Here is a 24,882-nt window from a genome sequence, read left to right as displayed (position 1 = left end):
TTTAAAGGTAAAGCCTTAGGGTAGCCCTTTGTGTATTTTAATATTAATCTGAAGAAACAGATTTAATTTAAGAAAATTACTATCACACATACATCTCATTCTTTCTTTAAAATGTGTGTAAATGCATGTGCAGAAGAAAATATGTGTACATTTTAACACACTAGAGAACTGAAGTATGTGTACACAAATATATTACATGTAATATAAGATATATATATATATATCATATCTATATTTATATATAATTTTCCAAGCTAGAGACAACCACTAATAACATGTTGATGAATGACTATAAATAGACAAACATGCACACACATATATTCATTCACCAACACACATGAAGATGGATAAATAGAAAGATAGATATTGATATATATATATAATAGTTTGTCACAGAAATGCTGTAATTTATTATGGTCTATGTACTGAGCTCTATGGAGAAAGAAAAACACATTTAATATGCTATTAAAATAGTTGATGTTTTTCTTCTGCACAATTTTCAGCTGTATATGTTTCATTGACTTGAATTCTTATTTTGAAGAGTCCAGTCACCAGGGATGGACTGAGTCACTATTTCCTAAGAGAAAATTGTTATCATTGTTGACTTGCTCATGGAGAAAAAGAAGCCAGAGAGAAAGAAACACAACGTGTTACATTGCATGCTTTTACTTTGCCTTTAAGAACTTTTTTCTAGAGATCAATGTTTGTACCTTGTAGAATTATGACTTGCATGTTGCCTTTTCAATATGGGTCAGATAATCAATGTAACACTGCTATTCCTTCCACCACCCTTCAGTTGTCTAGTGTTGCCATGACCATGCATTCTTTAATTTTCAAATTGAATTTGGATTCGTTCCAGAGACCCCTTAAAGAAATTGATTTTTGTCTGTAAGTGGCTTACATGGGCAAAATGTTTGGAACTAATGCTGTGGCAACCACAGATAGTTGGAGTAAAAACCTCATGTCATCTTTGTCAGATGCTAACTTTCAGGGTAGAAATTATTTATTTCGTAATGAGTTTTCTAAAATAATTTTTCCTGCTTTATCCTAATTTTCAGGTAATTGATTTTAGTAAATTAAGAACTGTTGAACATGAACTGTGGGTATGACAGGTAATCTTTAATTTTCTCCCTATTTCATAATTGATATTCTTATATACTACTTTGCTTCCTTTTTTACATAATTGGGACTTTGGCAATATATTTACCAACAATAATCATTTAGGATCTAAAGAAACTTGGAAAATATAATCAGTTTCTGTTGCAAAAAGAAATAAGCATCTACCCAATATGATAGATTCTTTCTGTTTAAGTAAATATTTTAGTTGATATATACTTTTTCCTTTGAGAATGTATAATAATAAAGTAACAAATAAATGTGCTTTTTAGGCCTTAACTAAAAATATAACATTCCAGGATTTGTGGTACCTTGGGTAATCAAAGAGTCGTTAATCATGTTTAAGCAATTTCTAAATAGGTTGAAAGCAATAGATACTGTTTTGAATTTCCCTAATTCAATGATATTTTGGAAATATATAAGCTTTCTTTTCAAAATACACCTTCCTTGCTACCAAAAACTTGCATAATTAAAATATCTTAACTAATCAACATATGCTACAAAAATATATTTATATTTAAATATATTTAAATAAATATATTTAAATTGAGTGTATTTAAAGCATAGTCACATAATTTCTGTTAAAAATGTTATGACACACACAAACCTTTGGGGAAACTTATTGGCAATGTGAAAGAAACAACAATGTTCATAGTCTTGAACATTATTTTTGATGCTATAAATGACCCTAGTAAAATTTTGAAGTCCAAAAATTAGTAAAATCTTGTATGATATAGGCATTTATGAAAGTGAGATGAATGAAAAGTAAAAAAATGAAAGTAACCTGACAGTCCAACAGAAAGGGACTAATTTAAGGAAACTTTGATAAAAACCTAAAACGTGAGACAGGCCATGAGAATCATGATGGTCTTTTTAAATAATAATGATCTTTTTAAAATAGAAAGAGGTGTATAAATACATTAATTTAAAACATAAAAAGAGGGGTGTAAATATATTAATTTAAAAATCAGGATACACATAAAAATATGTATTTGTAGGAATATATTATCTGTTATATATTATTACGCTTACAGCTATTTAAAGAAAAACTAGGAGAAATTTCTAAAACCACAATGGAAAAAAACCAGTATGACATAATTATTGGGTTAAGCTGGGTTATAATTATAGGTTTATTAATTAACACATTTTTAATTTTCTAATTTGGTAATAAATTTACTACAGTTGTAGTATATCATTACTTTTATATGTAATATAAACTTTACATATGATACATAATAAAAGTCAACCTAGCTTCAAACTGAAATAAAATATACTAAATATATTTTAACAAGGCTCCAATGTGTTGCTTTCTCATTTTAATTTATACTTATTATGTTTTCCTATTCTTTGGTTGACATTAACAATTACAATTAAGCAAAGTAATAAATAATTCCCTCATGCCTAAACCACTGACTGATAGTTAATTCTACATAAATAGGTGTGATATAAGTGAGAGTGAAGGTATGGTTGAGAGAAGAAAAGGAAAAGGCTACCAAACACTGTAAGTCTTTCAGATCACTTGAACCCAAAGTTGCTTACACAATTACCCAATTACTTGGAAATAACTGGGCCATTGTGGGCAATAGACATGAATGTATTTCAATCCTATTCTTTTCACAGCATCTTTTTCCTTTTATTTTAGATATTACAACTAACGCCTTAAGCTCACAATGTTCAAATTCTTATCCTTTGATCTTTCTTTTTTCCTAATTGGTAAGGAATGTATTTTCTTTAACATTTATTTATCAACTCCTTCTTGTTTAATTGGTTGCTTACCCTACCATCCAAAGGACTAAGTCAGTTAACTAATTTTTTTGTTTTTTTTTTTCAACTAAAATAGAAAAAGTAAAAATGGAAAAACTAAGTAGAAACTATTTTTATCATAGTTTAAAATAGCCATTGTAATTGTAATAGTCTATATTGTAAAAAGAATAATTCCTATTTTTTTTTAAGATTTTCTTTTTTTAAGTAATCTCCACACTCAACATAGGGCTTGAGCTCACAATCCCAAAAATCAAAAATAGCATACTCTATTGACTGGGCCAGCTAGGCATCCCAATGCCTAATTTTTAATAAGAGAAGTAAAAAGATTAACTCTTAGTTATCTAAACATGGATTATCACTTTTTTTACAATAATTTTTTATTATATTGTTAGTCACCATACAGTACATCCTTAGTTTTTGATGTAAAGTTCCATAATTCATTACTTGCATATATCACCCAGTGCACCATGCAATATGTGCCCTCCTTAATACCCATCACCAGCCTATCCCATTCCCCCACCACCCTCCCCTCTGAAGCCTTCAGTTTGTTTCCCAGAGTCCATAGTCTCTCATGGTTCATTCCCCCTTCTGTTTACCCCCCCTTTCTTCTTCCCTTTCTTTTCCTACTGATCTTCCTACTTTTTATGTTCCATAAATGAGTGAAACCATTCTAGTCTTTCTCTGCTTGACTTATTTCACTTAGCATTATCTCCTCCAGTCCTGTCCATGTTGCAGCAAATGTTGAGAAATCATTCTTTTTGATGGCTGAGTAATATTCCATTGTATACATGGACCACATCTTCTTAATCCAGTCATCTGTTGAAGGGCATCTCGGCTCCTTCCATGATTTAGCTATTGTGGACAATGCTGCTATGAACATTGGGGTGCATATGGCCCTCCTCTTCACTACGTCTGTATCTTTGGGTAAATACCCAGTAGTGCAATTGCTGGATCATAGGGTAGCTCAATTTTTAACTTTTTAAGGGACCTCCACACTGTTTTCCAAAGTGGCTGTACCAACTTGCATTTCCACCAACAATGTAAGAGGGATCCCCTTTCTCCACATCCTTTCCAACATTTGTTGTTTCCTGCATTGTCAATTTTTGCCATTCTAACTGGCATAAGGTGGTATCTCATTGTGGTTTTGATTTGAATTTCCCTGATGGCAGTGATAATCGCTTTTAAAAATAATTTTGTAATTACTTACAGCTAAAAATCATTCTAGGTAGATTTATTTAGGCATTCACCTTGCATTCTTCTAGGCCTCCTTTCTTCCTATCTCTAGGTAACTGTCAATATTTGTTAATAAAATAATGGTGTTTAAGCCCCACTGAAGAGAGGGATTAGGAGAAATTATTACAAATTTCAATAAGATAAAGACTTACAATCTTTGGGTTCTGATACATAAATAGACTCTCTAATGATGTACAAAGGTCATTTGGTCCTGGAACTAAGAGTCCTTTTTTTTTTTAATGACCTTTTAATGATGCTCCTTTAAATAACGTAACAAATACTTATCAGGGCCACCTGCTGAGAAGCCATCAACTGCCAGAAGACACTGGGTCCTTATTCCTTGTAGAGATTCTTAAGGCATTGGTATTCACTATTCTCTTTCTTTTCTACCTGGGCATGTTCTCTAGGAAGAGCCATGAAATGAGTATCTGTTTTGTGACTGAGTCTCTTTGTCCTTTTAATGGAGATGCCAGCTCACTGGTCATCTATGATGATCTACCATGTAGGGCTCAGGAGCCAAGCTATATGCACACTTTGGCCCCTTCATTACATTCTACTAGTATCATTTTCCACACAGCAATACAGGATTTTGTGTTTAGAACTTACTCAAATTGGTTTAGCATCGCAGAGGCAACAATTCTCAACTTCAAAATTTTCCTAATTAGAAAATATATGTCCTTTTCTCCAAAGTCCCATTATTGCTATGATATCAACCAAGATACTTTTTCTTCTCCATTTACTCCTCTCCTTTATTTTACAGGTATTTCTCTCCCACCAATAAAAAAAAAAAAATCAAATTCTTATCTCCTTTATTATGTGAAAAACACGTGGGGTAACATCTATGTTCCCTATAAAAGTAAGATTTCAAACTCCACCAGGTTCTAGAGAATCTTTTAAATCTTATCAATATATGGCTATGATAAAAGTGGACTTCCCTTAAAAGAAATAGCAGGGGAACAATGAAAAATATGCATTATCCCACATTTTTACATATGCATGTCTTCATTTATTCAAGTACCTACTGACTGCTTACTACATGCAAAGACTAGCTATGTTTTGAAGATGAAATAAGAGAAAAGAAAATACTCATCCAAAAGGAGCTTATATGTATGAAGGGAAAGGTGACAAAGCAAACAAACACTTAATGATTCATTTGTGAATAAAAACTTAATGATTAAACATAATAACATAGCCAAGACAGATAAGGTAGAAGTGTAAACAAAGTCTGCCTAGTTTTACCTTAGTAGAAATTAACTGAGGGGCTATACAGGGCCAGTATCTTTATCAAATTATCTTGTTTCCTATAATCCTATATGAGTTAGTAATATTATCTACAGAGATAAGGTAACAGACTCAGGAAAAGTAAATTACCCAGGACCACATATCTAGTGTATATTATATCTCAGAATCAAACCAATGTCAATCTAATTCTAGTCTCTGACTCCAATTTCTATGAGTCTAGAAAGATGAGTAGGCATTTGACAGTTAAACAAAGTAAGGTAGGAATATAGGTTCTAATCCACTGAATTCTGTTCAATTATTATTTTGTAATCCCATAAAAAAAGAAGCGTTAATTTATCTTACAAAACTGGTGGTGGTGATACTAAGACCAAGCCCTTACATAGCCGTGTTCTAAAAACTATATATGTGGAATTGTTTATTTCTCATTAACACCATGAGGGCACACTGTTCACTCCATTTTATACTGGAAGAAACAGAGAGGTCAGGTACTTTGTTTAAAGACACTCATCTGGTAAGAATTAAAGCTGGAATATGCAACAGAGGCACTATGCCATCCTAGTCCATACTCATAACTGATGCACAATCCTGCTTCTTTCAGAAAGTTACAGATAGTGTCAATCTGAGGTTTAAAGAATGGGTAAACTATTAGAGAATTCAATTTAAAGTAGAGTATTTCTGTTTCCCTCATGAAGGCAAACAAGAATTATTGAGAATAGACAGGTTTGGGTGACCCTCTCTTCAACAGTGACTGCATCTTTTGTATTCATCTAAATGACACTTATCACTCCACTAGATGATTACATGTTTATATTATTGTGACCTCTTTCCTTCCTCCACCACAGTCATTACTTCTCAGGCTGTAGCTCCTTGATGGCAAGGACTGCTTTATTTGTTACTGGATCCTCGGCAGCTGGTTTGTCCTCAAGAGCACTATGTTTATCAATAGGAAGACCAGACAGGACTTCCCCTGAATAAAAAGGTCCAGGCAAGAGATGCTGAGGTCCTAACCACAGTTTTAGCAAAGGGGATGGGAATTAGGAAGTATGTTGATGAAATAATTAGAATATAATGAATGTCTATATAGGAGTTGGAAAGAGGAAAGAATCTAAGATGACTGACAAATGTCTGGTGGGAGATGGGGATTGTGTGGGTGGTGGAATCATTCACAAAGAGAGGAATTTTAGGAGTTATGTTTTAGATCTATTGAATTTGATTTGCCTGTTGTTTTCAAATAGAGATAAGTTGCCCAGGAGGCAGCTGGATAAAAAAAAAAAAAAAAAAAAAAAAGAAAGAAAAGAAAAGAAAAGAAACATAAAACAACTGAGGGATTCAGATTCATTGTTCTCTCTTACTGATGCCTTTAAAAATACATGAATTCTAGGGAGAAGCTGAGATTTGGGCTTCCCTCTCACTATATTGTATGGCATTGTGCCGGGGTGAGGTTTATGGTGAAATTGTGTCTCGGCCTTTTCTACTGGTTTCAATGTAGATACTTTCTCAGTCTCCCCACGTGTAGGAGTCTTTCAGCTAGCTTCCACATTTCTCTCAGATCGAATTGCCCTGTGTGTTGTTTGGTGTGTAGCTATATGTGCTCAGTGTATAGCAGAGGGACTAATAAGACAGTTTTCCAAAGAAGACATCCAAATGGTCAACAGGTACATGAAGAGGTGCTCAATATCACTGAACATGAGGAAAACGCAAATCATAGCCACCATAGGGTATCACCTCACACCTGTTTAGAACAGCTATTATCAAAAAGAGACAAGATTATAAATGCTGGAGAGCATGTAGAGGAAAAGGAACCCTTGTATGCTATTATTGTGAATGTAAACTGATGTAGCCACTATGGAAAATATTGGGGAGCTTCCTCAAAAAAACAAAAAAACAAAACAAAACAAAAAGTACTACCATATGGGGCGCCTGGGTGGCACAGCGGTTAAGCGTCTGCCTTCGGCTCAGGGCGTGATCCCGGCGTTATGGGATCAAGCCCCACATCAGGCTCCTCCGCTATGAGCCTGCTTCTTCCTCTCCCACTCCCCCTGCTTGTGTTCCCTCCCTTGCTGGCTGTCTCTATCTCTGTCAAATAAATAAATAAAATCTTTAAAAAAAAAAAAAAAGTACTACCATATGATCCAGCAATCCCATTTCTGGGTATGTATCCAAAAAGAATGAAATTGGGATCTCAAAAAGATATCTGCACATCCATATTCACTGCACCATTATTCATAATTGCCACGACATAGGAACAACTCAAGTTTACACTGATGGAAGAATGGATAAAGAAAATGTGGTACACACACACACACATTGAATATTATTCAGCCTTAAAAAATAAAGAAATTCTGCCATTTGAGACAACGTGGATGAAACTGGAGGGCACTATACTAAGCAAAATAAGCCAGCAGAGAAACACAAATATTTCATGGTATTATTTATATGTGGCATCTAACAATTAAAAAAAAATCAAACTCATAGAAAGAATAGAACGGTCTTTGGCAGGGATTAGAGGATGGGGAAAATAGGGAGAGTTTGGAGAAAGTATATAAACATTCAGTCATAAGATGAATAAAGTCTGAAGATCTAATGTGTAGTATGGTGATGATAGTTGGTAACACTGTTTACTATTATTATTATTATTCTTTTTAATTGTGACTTTTAAAATGGCTTATTCTTTTTTTAAAATTTTTATTATTATGTTATGTTAGTCACCATACAGTACATCATTATTTCTTGATGTAGTGTTCCATGATTCATTGTTTGTGCATAACACCCAGTGCTCCATGCAATACGTGTCCTCCTTAATATATTAATCCATCACTGGGCTAGCCATCCCCCCACCCCATCCCCCAAACCCTCAGTTTGTTTCCTGGAGTCCATAGTCTCTTCATGGCTCATTTTCCCCTTCCTTCTCCTAATGTCCTCCCTGCTAATCCTTATGTTCCACCAATAAGTGAAACCATATGATAGTTTTCTTTCCCTGCTTGACTTATTTCACTTAGCATAATCTCCTCCAGTTCCATTCATGTTGATGCAAATGTTGGGTAATCATCATTTCTGATGGCTGAGTAATATTCCATTTTATACACAGACCACATCTTCTTTATCCATTGGTATGTTGAAGAGCATCTAAGCTCCTTCCAAAGTTTGGCTATTGTGGACATTGTTGCTATGAACATTCGGGTGCATATGACCCTTCTTTTCACTACATCTGTAACTTCGGGGTAAATACCCAGTAACACAATTGCTGGGTCATAGGGTAGCTCTATTTTTAACTTTTTGAGGAAACTCCACACTGTTTTCCAAAGTGGCTGTACCAACTTGCATTCCCACCAACAGTAAGAGGGTTCCCCCTTTCTCCACATCCTCTCCAACACTTACTGTTTCTTGCCTTGTCAATTTTTGCCATTCTAACTGGTGTAAGGTGGTATCTCAATGTGGTTTTGATTTGAATTTCCCTGATGGCTAATGATTTTGAACATTTTTTCATGTGTCTGTTAGCCATTCATATGTCTTCATTGGAAAAGTGTCTGTTCATATCTTCTTTGCAGTTTTTGATTTGAGTATTTGTTTTCAAACTCAACACCCAAAAAACAAATAGTCAAATCAAAAAATGGACAGAAGATATGAACAGACACTTTTCCAATGAAGACATACGAATGGCCATTTTATTATTAAAATTTGCTAAGATAGTGGAACTTCAGGATTCTCACACACATACACAAACACAGAAGGTAAATATGTGTGGTAGTGGATGTGTTAATTCTATGGTAGGAATCTTTTTCAAAATGTGTATGTGTATCAAATCACTCTACACTTTTAATAATTACAATTTTATTTGTCAATTATATCCCAATAAAGCTGAAAAACAAAAGATATCTATTGTAAAGAGGCCCAAGTCAATTTCTTTCTTTTTTTTTTTTTTTTTTAAGATTTTATTTATTCGACAGGATAGAGACAGCCAGCGAGAGAGGGAACACAAGCAGGAGGAGTGGGAGAGGAAGAAGCAGGCTCATAGCGGAGGAGCCTGATGTGGGGCTTGATCCCATAACGCCGGGATCATGCCCTGAGCCAAAGGCAGACGCTTAACCGCTGTGCCACCCAGGTGCCCCCCAAGTCAATTTCTAATATGAATTTTGTTCTTTCTTTCTTTCTTTCTTTCTTTCTTTCTTTCTTTCTTTCTTTCTTTCTTTCTCTTTCTTTTCAGAATTGATGGCCACTAAACTAAAGGGGTTTTTGGAAAGCATGGAAGAACTAAACTTAAAGCCTGGCAAATGCTTGTGAAAAGCAAGTGCTACTTTTGGATAGCATCAAAAGGGAACAATTCAATCAAATCATTTGTGTCGAGTATTTTCACAAACTTGCAAATTTTTCTTTTTAATTGTGGATGGGTGGAACTGCTCCCTTTTGGGTAGTGGAGAAGAATGCACCCTATAGTTTATAAAACTTCTTCTCTGATATTGGCATTTAGCAGTAGTACTAACAGCTTGATCCTTTAGAAAAATTCAAGAAAATCGTGTCCTTGACAAGGTATAGCTATTGCTTGCTGGAGTGGGGGAAGCTACAGCACCTTCTGATCTCATCATTAGCAATGAAACTGGTAACCCACTTCTGCAAATTGGCAGATTGAGTAGGGAGTCTGAGGAGCAAAGTGGCAGCCTTTCCTTTATCTCTGCTCCAGAGGTAAGAGCAATTTTTTTTTTTTTTTTTAAGTATTGCTATGGTGCAGCAGTGAAAAGTCATAACAGAAAGAAAAAAAAAAAAAGACAGCTAATGATGAAAAAGCCTCTCTGAAGTTACAACAGAGATGAGCCTAAACTGTATCTGGGGACTTACCTGGGGACTGTTGATGTGGCTCTCCCACAACACAAAATAAAAATATCTTTAATTGGGGGGGGGGCATCATTTACTATTACGTTCCAAGTATGATTTCTCTTAAGAAATAGAAAAGAATTAATTACTCCCTGACCTTAATATTTAAAATGCCCTAGGAAAGCATCAATAAAGTTTCTTTCTTAAAAATATTTTTTTTCCTCCTCTCAGTGTTTGCTTGAACTGTCATAGCATTGCACAGGAGAAAAAAGTAAAAGTGTAAGAAAGGTGGTTAAAAAAAAAATAAAAGCACAGAAATTCAATCCAGTCAACTTTTCCCTTTTCCAATGTCCAAGTAAGTGAGTTTTTGCTACAATGTTCACTCGCACTCTGGGGGGCAACTAAAATTAAAACATCCTTGTGTACTCTTTTCAAACTTCAGAACACATGAAAAAGGACTTGTTCTAGCCAAACACATAACTATCAGCACATAAATGAGGTAGCAGGCCCCAGACTTCTCCCATCCAAACAGACCATCTTTCTGAGGGCTTTGTCATTCTCCTGCCATTACAGACATCAATTTCTAGCACTCAGAGAGGTCTTATTTTATTTAATTATTTTCTTTCACCCCTAGGAATGAAGGAGGGGAATGTCTTTTTCATATGTTAGCAATCCGTGAAACCTACCTAACTGTTTGGATTGGTTGATAGGTCTCAACAGAAGCAAGTGTAGCTGTCTAACAGAATGTAGGGTCCGCACTGACATCTTTTCAGGAATAACATTTGCTTCTACTTATTCCTCATGCTGTGGACCCCTCTCTACCTCTGCCCCCTCATATCCATTCTAATCCATCCATGTTCTTTACTCACTCATTTTCAGTTACATGTGTTCTCTATCAGTTCCTGGAACATGGCAAGTCCATTTTAGTTTCTTTTGCAGAAAGATCATTGCATTTGCTTTTTCCCTTGATTTTAACGCTTCTCTCAGATCTTTGCCTGGCTGCTCCCACATTTCAGGTGAGAGCTTAGAATTTCCCTCTCCTTAGCACATTAGTGGAACTAGTCTGTTATGCAGGCACTCTCATATTATTCCGTTGCATTTCCTTAGTGGCTCTGGTCACAATCTCACAATATGTACCGATTTGTATTTGTATTCTTGAGTGTTTGTCTTCATTAGAATGAGAAGAGAAATGTGTTCTATTTGTAAATCAGAATATGCCCAGTGCTTTGAACAGTTTGGGCATATCAGCACATAATTTCAAATTAATTCATTAACTTAAATATAGTAGAGCCAAATAAAAAATGGAGGTTGAATCTTACTATCAGTAATCACCAAATAACAGAGCATAATCATTTGAATCAAATGATTTTAAATATAAAATCATAAGTGGCTATAATTTTACAAAATAAATCTGAAGATCTTTTCAGTAGGATAGCTTGATCTTTTCAGTAGGATAGCTTATCAAACTCCAGTGCTTATGGTCTTAGTTTGCTTAGTTAATTTACTTAATTTGCTTTTTAAAGCCTTCATCCTAATGTATATCACAGACACAGAGGTACCAAAATCTCTTTATACAGTGCTCAGTCAATAGGGCATTGCTCTATGTCTCCTCTTGATCTCTTTAACTCAGTTGGAAAAATTACAGATAATATAGCATGATTCTGTGTTTTCTTTACATTTTAGAAATGATCTGCATAATATTAGTTAGATGCTATCATACTTTGGGATCTATAGCGATAGGTTTTTCTTAATAGAAGTAGAAATTTGAGTACATTTTTGAAATATCATGAATGGTATATTCTATTCTATTCCTATTCTATTGACATTTTAACAGAAAATGTTCATAAGTACATTTTATTCTATTACAGAATAGAAGACATGAGTCCAGAGACAAAAACATCTAAATTTACAAAATGAGTCCGTTTAGCTAATGAGTATGCACAATCTAAGAATCCCTTTGCCAAGTCTAGTGAACCTCCTAGCAGAAGCACTGCTATGTAATAATGATATTGGAAAAAGCACAAGTGAGAGCAGAAATGATGGTGGCTTCTAATTCAGCTTTGGCTGATGAGCTAAATGAACTGGCAGCATTTATAGGACAGGGCCTAGGAGGAGTACCGATAGCCAATTTTCTGTGCAGACTAATACAACATTTTCTTTTCCAGAGTAAATTGGTTGAAAGTTCTCTCCGTTTTCAGATGTCTTTTGTTCAGTGCTTCATAAATGCAGTTTGCCATGGTATATTTCTATCTGCTGGAAATGTTTAATAATTAGGAAGAGCCTTAGCAAACTTCCAATAGCTTCCTCTGCACTAAAATCAAGTGTGATGAGCACTGGCAGGTTTTTGACCCCTTACACCAGTGACTGAATGATTTCCAAAGGTTCCTGGTAGAAGAACTGGCAGGTCAAGCCATGCGCCTAGGCCAATCAGTTCTAACTCTGATTCTGCAAGGTACCTGCAGTGCAGGGCTGGGAAACTGAAAATGAGAGTAAAGTAGAGGATGAGTGTTTGATCCCCTTTAACCTTCTGGTTAATCTACCGTGAATCAGTACGAGACAAACGTAGGGGCACGGTTCTTTTGAATTTCATCTCCACAGCTAAAAGTAGACATACATTTGGGCAAGTATTTTTAATGACATATTTTTTTTTTACTTTTTATGGAAGCAGCATCACCACATTTTATTATTCTTTTAAAAAAGACTTACTACTCTGACAACTTTGTAACTAATGATATAATTACTTCATTAGGTAGCATAATTAGAAATTACTTGAAGTATAAAGAGCGCCTGGTAAAGAAATGCTTAATTTACTAAATAATTTCGATTCAAATGATTATTAAGTTAAAATCAGAAGTTGCTGAAAACCTCAAGTAATGGTTTTTACCAGTGCCACATGATAAAGTAATTGCTCAATTAGCAATTAGTTACAAATAGCAGTGCCCTTTATTTTTACTTAAAATAAGTAAGCTGATTTCCACTCGTCAAAAATGAATATTAATTAGATGGGAAAATTAAAAAAAAAAATTACACCTTGTTAGTAGAATCTACAACCATACAGAAGCCCTGTCTGTTTTTTGTTTTTTTGAATTAGGTATAGAGATAAACAAACTTTTTCTTTTTCTCTTTTACTCCAGAAGCATGATAGAGAGGGAGAAATTCTTATTTAAGCTTGATTTTTCTGACCATTCTTCTTAAAGTGAATGAAATGAATTTTTATTATTTAGAAGATAAAAAGGGTACTTTCCATGTCTTTCTCTTTTTTTTTTCTTATTGAGGTATAATTGACATATAACATTATATTAGTTTCAGGTGTACAATATAATGATTAGACATTTGTATACACCACAAAATGACCACCACTATAAGTCTGGTTACCATTGGTCACCACACAAAGTCACAAAATTATTTTCTTATGATAAGAGATTTAAAAATTTACTTCTTTGGCAACTTGCAACTATGCCTGCAATATTATTGACAGTGATCATCAGGCTGTACGTTACATCCCAACGACTTGTTTATTTTATGACTAGAAGTTTGTATCTCTTGACCCCCTTTGCCCATTTACCCACCTTCTAGCCCCCTCCCCTCTGGCAACCACCAATATGTTCTCTGTATCTATGAGTTTTATATTGTATTTTGTTTTGTTTGTTCATTTGTTTTGTTTTTTAGATTCCACATATAACTTAAATCATATGGTATTTGTCTTTATCTGTCTAACTGAATTTACTTAGCATGATACCCTCAAGATCCATTCATTTGCAAGTGAAAAGATTTCCTTCTTTTTTATGGCTTTTGGCTATTGTAAATAATGATGAAACAAATATAGGGACGCTATGTCTTTTTGAATTAGTGTTTTTGTTTTATTCAGATAAAGGCCTAGAAGTGGAATTGTTGGATCATGTGGCATTTCTATTTTTAGTTTTTTGAGGAAACTCCATACTGTTTTCCAAAGTGGATGCACCAATTTGCATTCCCACCAACAGTGTACGAGGGTTCCTTTTTCTCCACATTTTTGGCAACACTTGCTAGTTCTTGTCTTTTTGATAACAGCCATTCTAACAGGTGTGAGGTGATATCTCACTGTGGTTTTGATTTGCATTTCCCTGATAATAAGTGAGGTTGACCATCTTTTTATATCCCTTTTGGACTTCTCTGGGAGAATGTCTATTCAGATCGTCTGCCAATTTTTTAATGGGATATTTATTTATTTATTTAGAGAGAGCCTGTGAGTGGGTGAGGAGGGGAAGAGGGAGAGAGAAGAGAGAGAATCTTCAGCAGGGTGCACGCCCAGAGCGGAGCCAGGACTAAGGGCTGGGATCATAGGGCTCTATCTCATCACCCTGAGATCACTACCTGAGCTGAAATCAAGAGTCCTATGTTTAAACAACTGAGCCACCCAGGCGTCTCAAGTTGTATGAGTTTTTTATATTTTTGCATACTAACCCCTTATTGGATATATGATATGCAAATATTTTCTCCCATTTATTAGGCTGAGATGTGTACTATTTTTAGTTATGTTATTACTTTATAATCAGAATGTTTGAAATGAAAACCCATATATTTTGCTTTTTTGTTTTTAGTTTTATTTAATTTTTTTGTTTTTTTAAACTTAAATTCAATTAATTAATATTATCATTTCTGTGTATGAGCTTTTTAAAGCCAAGAACTATGTATTGATAGCTATATATCGTTGGGCCCTTGAACAATGCTTGTATATAGTAGGTGTTTAGTGGGGGGAAAAAAAAGGAAGGACTAAAGGAGGAAAAGAAGCAAAGAAAAGGAGAGAAGAGAAGGAGGGAGAGAGGAAAAGGGAAAGAAAGGAAAGAAGGAGAAAAGGAAGGAAGGAGGGAGAGAAAGAATAGGGGAAGAAAAAGTGGAGAGAAGGGAGAGGAGAACATAAACTGCTTTAAGTATTCTATGTACAATTTAGATTGAATTCATCAAAAGTGGAGAGTAAATGTTAAGTATTGAAAAGATTGATGTATCATTCCCTAAGGAAACCCACTCAATAAAATATCATCCAATCACCTCCCAGTGTCTCCTAAACTTTGAATTACTATTACAAAAGAAATATGGTATCAGTGTTTATATTTAACGAATTTACAAAGTTTTACATTAAAATTAAATGTCTTCTTTATAAAAACTAACTTCAAAGTTGGGAACAAATAGTGTTATGGATTATGCATATGCCAAAAGTATTTGTACGCTGGAATTGCTATGGGGATACTTAAGTCAAGTTGTATTACCTTCTATCACTAATCAACTGGTTTGTTGACTGCTGAGAACCTTGAGAACTCAAGTTTATTGAAACCTGTTAACTTAAACATGCATAGAAATTGCTTAAGCCTTGAAAACTAGGCTTGTTTCTTTAAAAGGAAACAGTAAGATGTTTTCCCTGACATTCTGTTTGAAGATAAAATGTATCTACCTGTTTTTATAGACTCACATGAATGGAAGGTAAAAAATCATAAAATTTCACTATTTATAATACTTTCTACATGTTTTACTTACCGTATGATAAAATACAAAAGAATATCAAGTACTTTTATAAATATTAAGATTGATTTCCATTATAAAAATTATCTCTTTTTAATTTATTCCTACTTATCTTTAATTACTCTTGTTTAGTGACCTAAGGTAATTTTCACATTTATTTCAGAGTCTGTTTCGGGCCAATGGGGTGAATGAGCATACTAGTCAGACACCCATGGTGCGGAGGTAAGCCGGGACATTTCTCACTGAGCTCAATTTCACAAACGACGTATGCAGTTAAGTTTCATTTGGTATTACAGGGTATATTTCGTCCTCAGGGCAGCAACAAAGACTGACACTGTCTCTGATGGTGAGGAAAAGATCTCAGTGAAGAATCCAAAGGGAAAAATAGAGCCGATAAAAACATACCGAACACTCCAGATCACATGCATCTCTTAAGCAGTTTGTGAGTTTCTTTGAACTTTGTTCAATCAGCATATGAACAATCTCAAGATTATCCCCTCATATTTTCAAAGATGTATACCACATGCAGATCACAAAACTGATGGGATTATTTGAGAGTTTTGAGTTTCTCTCTTATTCACTTAATCAGAATTAATCTACCACCATCTAGCCTTACTACATATTACAGGGTTTCTAGTACAACAACAGCAACTGAAGATAGTGCCAGGTCTTTTGCAGACATTATAAAAATCCTCATTCAAACCCTGTAAGAAGTTAGATTGTTTTCTGTTTATATAAGAGGAAACTAATATTTTGTAGGTGTTTGAAGTCGGTGAGATTTTTAACTGCCAGTTCATATACCCTCCTTGATTGGTGATTCAAATATTCTGAATTCAGTTCAAGAAAGTACACAATGAGCATCTACTATTCTGCAAAGATTGGGCTGGCTGTGGGGGAAAAATAAATGAATCCAAAACTATATATTTTTCATATGCAGGTTATAGTAGGATCATTAGTTGCTTAAAATAGACTTGAGAATGCTACATTACTGCAGTAGGATGCATCTTAACGATAATTATCATCCTAAATACCAACACTTAAAAAAAAATGTTACTTTTTAAAGCAAGTGCTTATGCAACACATACATATGCTATGTATGTTCTAAGTGCCCCGAATATTTAGTCTTTTAATCTGCATAAATAAATCTGCAAAGAAGGAGCCATGATCTTTCACCAAAGAGACACCAGGAGATTAATAAGCTTGCTCAAGATCACACAGCGAAGAGATTTGCAACTAGGCAGCCTGATTCCAGAGACTACTCTTAAGCACCACGCTGCACAGCCCCTGCTGGGCTGAGGCACCACCCACTCAAAGGTTATCCTCTTGAGATAATCTGTACAATTACCCAAAATTCACTATGCTAAGAACATTAGGTATCTAGAATACTACACCTCTTTCAGTCACTCTTCATCATCTCACCTTCATCCTCCTTATTTTAAATGCATTTCTCCAGGAATACTGTCATAGATACTGTTCTTTTCATGTGTTTGTGTAAATTAAGTTTCCTTAGAAACATGAAAGAGCAAGACAGCAACTATAAAGGGCATATTTAAATAGGTTATTAAACACCAATGTGATTTTTAAAAACAGGCAACCCCTACAGATAAACATATATACTCCTCACTATATAAATTATTTATGATTTTAAACATATTTTCAGGAAAACGAAAGAGATTTGTACCAAAAACAGAGAAATTTAAGAACAGATTAGTCTTTCAAGGAAACTCCTCCATCCTTTTTATCCCTCATGTATGCTTTCTTACTATATACACACTCTGACTTGCTCTAGTTTACAGTGAAGAAAGGGAAAATATGCCTAATGTTTATTGAATGCCTGCTAGATAGCAGGTACTTTCACATATGGCTTCTAATTCTAACAACGCTTCATAGTATTATTATCCTTATTTTATATATTAAGAAATTGAGACATTGATCGATTAAGTGACTTGCCCAAAGTCATGCAGCTGTTTAACAGTGGAGAGAGAATTCTAACCCAGGCTGTCCTACCTTAATGTGCCAGGTTCTTTTTTGGTTTTGTTTTTGGTTTTGTTTTGTTTTAAAAAAAAGGACAGCAGGAATGTAATTGAGATAACCTTTCTGGACATATAGATTCAGTGATGAATATCTGAAGCTAACTTATTACTTTCTTTTTTATTTCCCTTCTATTTATATTTATTTATAATTTTTTATTTCTTAGGCAATGTTTTATGACTAACATTCAGTGTTGTCTTACTTATCTACCAGGTTATAATTTGCATTCCTCCCTTTTGTGGTTGAGCTAAATCTAGGATCTTTTGCCTTTCCTTTGCAATCTGTGGCTCAGGAAAGAAACAAATGTATTTAACAATACCTGTGGTATTATAAGCTCCATGAGCAGTCAGCTCTTAGGGTCACTGTTTGGCTCACAAGGATCCCCCTTCTCTGGAAATAGCCTTCATGCAAAAGAGAAAACCTCCAGCCACCATACTGTTTCTCTATGGTTTTTTTCTTCAGGCATGATTAGTAGATCCAGAGGGGACATATCCGGCCCAACTGACGTCAATCAGGAGTTTTAACATTTTGATAGGAGAGACATAGAAACTGAGAGTTTTTAGAGCTCAGTTCATGCTCACTTGAATACTCTTGCTATGTTACCCATAAATCCCTGTTGGAAAGTCTCCCAGACCAGCCCTGGTTTAGCCTTAGCCTTAGATTTGCACTTGTTTTTTCTAATTCATTTTCACTTCGGATCCAATGAGCTAGAGTTTTCTATTGCTTGCCGTGAAATGCACATTTACTCAAATATAGCCATGATCTTACAGGCTATCAAAAACCCACATGAAAGAGATAAATTCCCCCAAATGAGGAACATCCATAATGGGAAGGATGGCCCACAGGTAGATTCAGGATTCACTTATTTTGTGATAATACCTTCATTACATGTTAGGTGTGTTCATTTACTATTGATGCCGTAGCAGATTACCACAAACTTAGTGGCTTCAGCAAAGCAAATTATTTTTTAATTCCAGTTCTGGGCTCAGAAAGTCAAGGAACCAGGAAGATGATGTTCCTTCTGGAGGCTTCAGGAGAGAAATCTGTTTTCTTGCCTTTTCTAGCATTTAGCGTTGGCCTGCATTACTTGGATCATGGTCATTTCCTCCATCTCCAAATGTCTCATTAGAATTGATGATTTCACATTTATATCAATTTTTTTCCCCCTAACTTTGGTCCTCCAACTTCCCTCTTATAAGAAACTTTGTGGTTATATTGGACCTGGAGGAATAATTCAGGATAATCTCCCCACCTCATTTTCTTAATCACATGTGCAATGTCCCTTGTAAGATAACATGTTGACATGTTCTAGAGATTAGGCTGTGGATATCATTGGAGCCATGTAGATTATTTGGGGGTCATATATAGCTTACCACACTACAAAATGGAGGTTATTATGGTATTGGTAAAAGCACTGCTGAGTGTGATGTTTTACATGGCATGCTTTCAAGATATTAGCAAACCTCATTAGATTAGTAAGGTTTCCTACAATTCCACAAACCAGAGAAGGTTCTGACTCTATACATTACCATGAACTCTAAGAGGGGACCAACTAAGAACAACACAAAATATATGATCTTTCCAACATTCCATGTGACAAAATAGCTTCTTTTTCTGATCTCTTTTACAGAAAAATTTAGAAAGATCATGGAGAGTGAGAATTCTGGCAATTGGTATATTGAAGTTAATGAACCTGTCCAAGATGATTTACAAGTTAGTCTTTATTTTTAATTGACAATTAGTATTTTGAAATAAAGCTGGATTTGGAGAAAGTGAAGTAAGTGAAGTGTTTTCAAGTTTTAAATCTATCAAAACCAGAGGATCGTGTATGTTCTTGTGAATACAGACCTTGAATCACATTTTAATAATATTCTTATTGTCCCTCAAAGATCAGATCCAACCACGACAAATCTGACATCTGTCATTTTATAAAAAGCTACTATAATGTGGAAGGAACAACATTAACTTCGTGAGTTGGTACAACAGAGGAAATACAGTGTGTCTTGGTTTTAGTAAACACAGCTTGACATTAAAAGTTGTTCTTCTTGTTTTTTTAAGAAAAACCTATTTTGGATCTTCGATTGAATAAAAATGAGTATCAAATGTCATTTGAAGTTTGGTGAACACAAGTAATTAAGGCCCAGATGCTCTGCTTGACCCTCTGCCTGCACACTGTCAAACGGCCCAGATTGTCAACACTTGTTTACGGCAACCCTGATCAGAGAGGTCCGTAACCCCAGGTTCTTAATACCTACAATTGTCAATCACTACAAACACAGACTCTACATCAGTGACCTTTGTGAAGCAGAATGAGCGCTGACAGATTTGATAATAGTGAAATATCCCAGGGCATGCCACACTCACTATTAGGAGCTTTCACTTTTTTAACCTGAAAAATATTGTTAAACACAGAATTAGCACTTCTCTCTGATTTTTCCTTCACTGGTGGAGTAAAAGGGAGTTTGGAGGCTATGATCTGAACAGAGACAAGCTCACTTTTAACCATCCAAATATTATGTACGCTAATCAGGTAATACATATCTTCCAATGGTTACCTCTGTGTGCAGTACTGGAAAAAAGCACGGAATTTATAGTAAGATACAAGAAATTCAAGTTCTTTTCCATCAGTTTTTTTTTTAATTTTTTTTTTTATAAATTTTGTGTTCTATACAGGTCACTTAAATTTTGAGTTTCAGGTGCCATAAAACAGTTTTAAGAATAGTACCTAATTGTTAGCATTTATTGAGCACTTCAATATAGATATATGGTCCCAACAGCATTAACTAATAATCCTCAAAACAATAATATTATTATCAACATTTATCAATGAGGAAACTGAGGCTTAGAGGGGGTGAGTAAATTGCCTATGGTCTTACCAGTAGAAGGCTAATGACACTTCTAAAAAGTTTAGATTCAAGTGAGATTCAAGATAATGACTTTCACTTTTAAACTCAAAGTAAATTATAAGATTTAAATATGGATGGCACATGGGAAGCCTGGGTGGCCCAGTTGATTAAGCATCCAACTCTTGGTTTGAGCTCAGGTCCTGATCTCAGGGTTGTGAGATCGAGCCCTGAGTTGGGCTGTGCACTCATGGTGGAGTCTGCTTGAGATTCTTTCTCTCCCTTACTCTCTGCCCTTCCTGCTTGAGCTCTATCCCTCTCTCTCAAATGAATAAATCAATCTTGAATAAAAGTAAAGAAAGAAGGGTGGCACACGACACAGAATATTTGATGTGCATATGATGATGTGTTTCAGTCCTCACTCTGTCAACTACTGTGACTGTGGGGTTAGGCACATTATTTAACCCCAATTATCATCAGTAAACTCATTTTTAAAATAAGATAAATATTATAAGGTTTTCCGTGTGCATTAAATGAGTCAGCGCATGCGAACACTGAGCAAGGTGCGTGACAGAGAGCAGGAGCGGATAAATTATCATTTCCATTTACCGCCTCTTTTCTTTTTTGTTTCTAGGTAGACTGGGAAAGCAAAGAGACATAATTCCAAATTTTGTCTCCACCCTTTAATAGTTCAGTTGGTGAAATGACTTAATCCTGTTTTGTTATCACAGTGTGGGGATCATGATATGGACCATGGGAGACATTAAATTAAACACAATTTATAAGCACTAGCCCAGTGGTGGGGATGGATTATAAACTTAACAAATTCTGTTCTCTCTCTATTAAAGTGACTCCTGTATCCTGCCACATAAAGTGTTGTTTAGTTGAACGAGTAATAAGAGATCTGTAGATGCAAAAAGGGATGACAAATGTTTACTCTTTAGCTGGACAAATATGCATGAGCCACTACTTTGTGCAGCTGTGGTGCTCTGAAATGACACTGCGTGGTGAATGAGGCCGACCAGGCTCACCGAACTCATACTCACGGTGGAGAGAGAGATGAAGCAATGAATACATCGACGATTAGTATGTTAAATGTTAAGAAGAATAAAAAACAAAAAGAAAATTGGGATGGTGTGACACGTAGAAAAAGGGTATTTGAAAGGAAGGGAGCCAGCCATGCAAAGCAAAAAGGAATGTTCCGAGCTACAGAGTGCCAGGAAAACAAGTTCCATGCGGCAAAAATTACCTAAGGGATGAATTTTTTCTTTTTTTTTTTTTTTTTAAAGATTTATCTATTTATTTGAGAGAGAGAGAGAGAGTGAGAGAGAGTGAGCACAAGCAAGGGGAGAGGCAGGGAGAGGGAGAGGGAAAAGCAGGCTCCCTGCTGAGCAGGGAACCCAACTCTGGGCTTGTTCTCAGGACCTCTGGATCATGACCTGAGCCAAAGGCAGGCACCTAACCGACCCAACCATGCAGGCACCCTGAATTTTGTTTCTTTTAAAATCAACTTTCTCAAGAAAAAAATTACATTAAAAATGCACCTGTTTTACATGTATGATTAGATAATAGTGACAATATATTTTTAAAATACAGTTTTTAAAAAAGATGTTATTTATTTATTTATTTGAGAAGGAGAAAGAGAGCTAGAGGGACAGAGAGCAAGCAGCAGCAGAGAGGGACAAGCAGCCTTTGTTCTGAAAACGGAGCCCAGTGTGGGGCTTGATCTCATGACCTAAGCAGAAACCAAGAGTTAAAGGCTTAAATGACTGAGCCACCCGGGCACCCCTAAAATCCACTTTTTATAACTACTTCCAGAATTTTTTTCTTTCGATTCTGAATAAATTTAGCTTATTTAAAAAACCCTCTTGCCCTTTCACATAAATATTATTTTAAAATCAGTCTTTTTTTGTTCCTTTTTTTTTCATTTTTGCCTTTTCTCTTTCTGTTATTTTTTGCCTTCACCATAACTTGTCTTGTTAATACATGTTTTCTTCCATATTTTCTTTCTGTTCCTACCATCTTATATACAGAAATATATTCCTTTTCTTGGTTTTTGCCACTATAAACACTTCTGAAATCACACGGATATGCACACATGCACACATTTTAAAGCTGATTTAAAGCTCCTTGGAGGGAAAATACTTTTATCTGATCGTTTAGTCAAATGTGCTTTATTCTTTATTAATAGCTACCACGTAGTTTTCTAAGATGGCTGCAACAGCTCTCATTTCTAGCAGCAATGAACGGGAGCACCCTCTCATCTGTGTCCCTGACCCGGACAGGGATGGGCCCTTTATACTTACTTTTTTTGCCTGTTGGATAAGTAAACATGATATTTGAAGACTGCTTTGATTTTACTTCCTTGTTTACCAAGTTTGAGCATCTCTTCATGCTTGCTGGCAATTTGCGCTTCTGTGACATGCCCATTAATATCCTTTTCTTCATTCTTTTTCTTTCATGTTGTTTATTCCTTTCTTATCAATCTTTAAATACTTCTTATATTTTCTATGCTCCATAGGCAATATGTTCCCTATATCTGTTGTTTCTTTAATGACTTAATTTATCGGAACTTCTCCATACAAATTTAATTCTTATATTATGAATATGAGTTTTGGGACTTTCCTACCCAATTACGCATTTAATCAACTAGATTTTCCTTTATTACTACAACTATTATTTTTATACTGATAGTTTTTTTTAACATTTATAGTATTATAATTATGAGTTGTACATTTAAATAATTTACCTGGAATTTACATTGTGTATAATATAGAATAGAGCCTAAATCTTGCTTTTCTCCACATGCCTATCCATTTGTGTCAGGACCATTTACTGAATAATGAATCCTATTGCCACTGACTGGAGACATCATTATATATTAAATCCTCATATGTACAAAGATTCATTTCTAGATTCTCTTTGAAGGATAGTTTCAGGAGAGTAGTGAGCCTATTTGTCAGTACCATAGTCAGAAGGGAGAGAGTGGCATTAAGTACACTTGAATAAGAAGATAAAGTCATATCACACCATGTCTTGTAGACTCTCCTAAAATAAATTGGAAGGAAGTTAATTCAGTTAAAAAAAATAATGTCTTTGGTGCAGGTGGTTGATATGGGGGAAAGGCAATAGAAGAAAGAGGACCCATGTTAAAAGGCTAACTCAGGAGTCCAAACAAAAGATAATGTGGCTGAGGAGATGGAATAGGATTAATTCAAAATATTTGGGGCCTTTGGGTAGTCATTTATTATCTGGGGTAATCTAGACAACCAAGATATTATTGGTGCTGTATGACAGCGAGCTGAGCCACAATGAAGAGTATATAGTAAATCTCAGTTTTCTTAGATGCTTGGAGAATAGAGTTTCTAATAAATCAGAAATGCTAGTTACCTGATACTTAATCAAAAAACTTCTGTGTTTCAGCATTGCTTGTTGATATTTCTAATTTGTATTCATCACCTTTCCTGAGATAGTTAAGTTCAGTTTATTGAAGGTAATTGAATCTTTCATGATTCAGAATCCGCAATGCCTCAGGGACATCATTCTAAACATCAATCCTCATTTTATGGGCATAGATCAGACTGAAACTCTAGTGAATATAAGTAAAACTCTGGAAATTGCATTTTTACCAAAGCCCTGATATCAACCTATTTATTATTTCTTTTTTGGGTCATTTGAGTTTTTTCCCTAAAAAGCTGAGGGTTTAACAATTTTGGTTAAGTTTCAGGTTTATTGTAATATTTATAATGCATCAGAGGATACAAATCCTTTTTCTTAAAGGAAATTTCTTTCTATTTTTTTTCCAGTTAGTTCAAATATAACAGAAGTTACAGTGTGGAGAGTTTGGTGAGGGTATGGGGAAGAAAATGAAGGAGAACCTAGATTTTTTCCTAGACATTAACAGAATGGTACCAAGGTGGATTTGGGCATGGAGACACAGAAAAGCCTGAATCTTCTCTTGTCCCGGTCAGTCACCCCTCTCTTGCAGTTCACAAAGGAGGTATGTTACTATTACGCTGGGCCTTCAAACCCAAGTGTGTAAATGTAACGAGCTACATGGGAGAAATGGATATCTCTTTTTATTGAAATGCAAGGTGGCCTCTAGTCCAGAAGCTCAGATTTAGAACTGCCCACCCTCTCACCTTTCACACCCCAGCTCAGACAGTCCACTTCCAGCAGCAAGGATAGGCAACCCGATATCATATTAGTCCTCACCAAGCAGAGAGTGGTCAGCAAAGAGCTTGCCTTGATATATAGGAAAAAATTGTCTAGCCTGCAAAATTAAAGATTTTTAGAAGTGAGACAATGCACATGGTAAGAACCTTCAAGGAAATATACCCTGATCGCT

The sequence above is a fragment of the Ursus arctos genome, unplaced genomic scaffold (assembly GCF_023065955.2).
Source record: "Ursus arctos isolate Adak ecotype North America unplaced genomic scaffold, UrsArc2.0 scaffold_10, whole genome shotgun sequence".
NCBI lineage: Eukaryota > Metazoa > Chordata > Mammalia > Carnivora > Ursidae > Ursus > Ursus arctos.
This window is presented reverse-complemented; position numbering follows the sequence as displayed.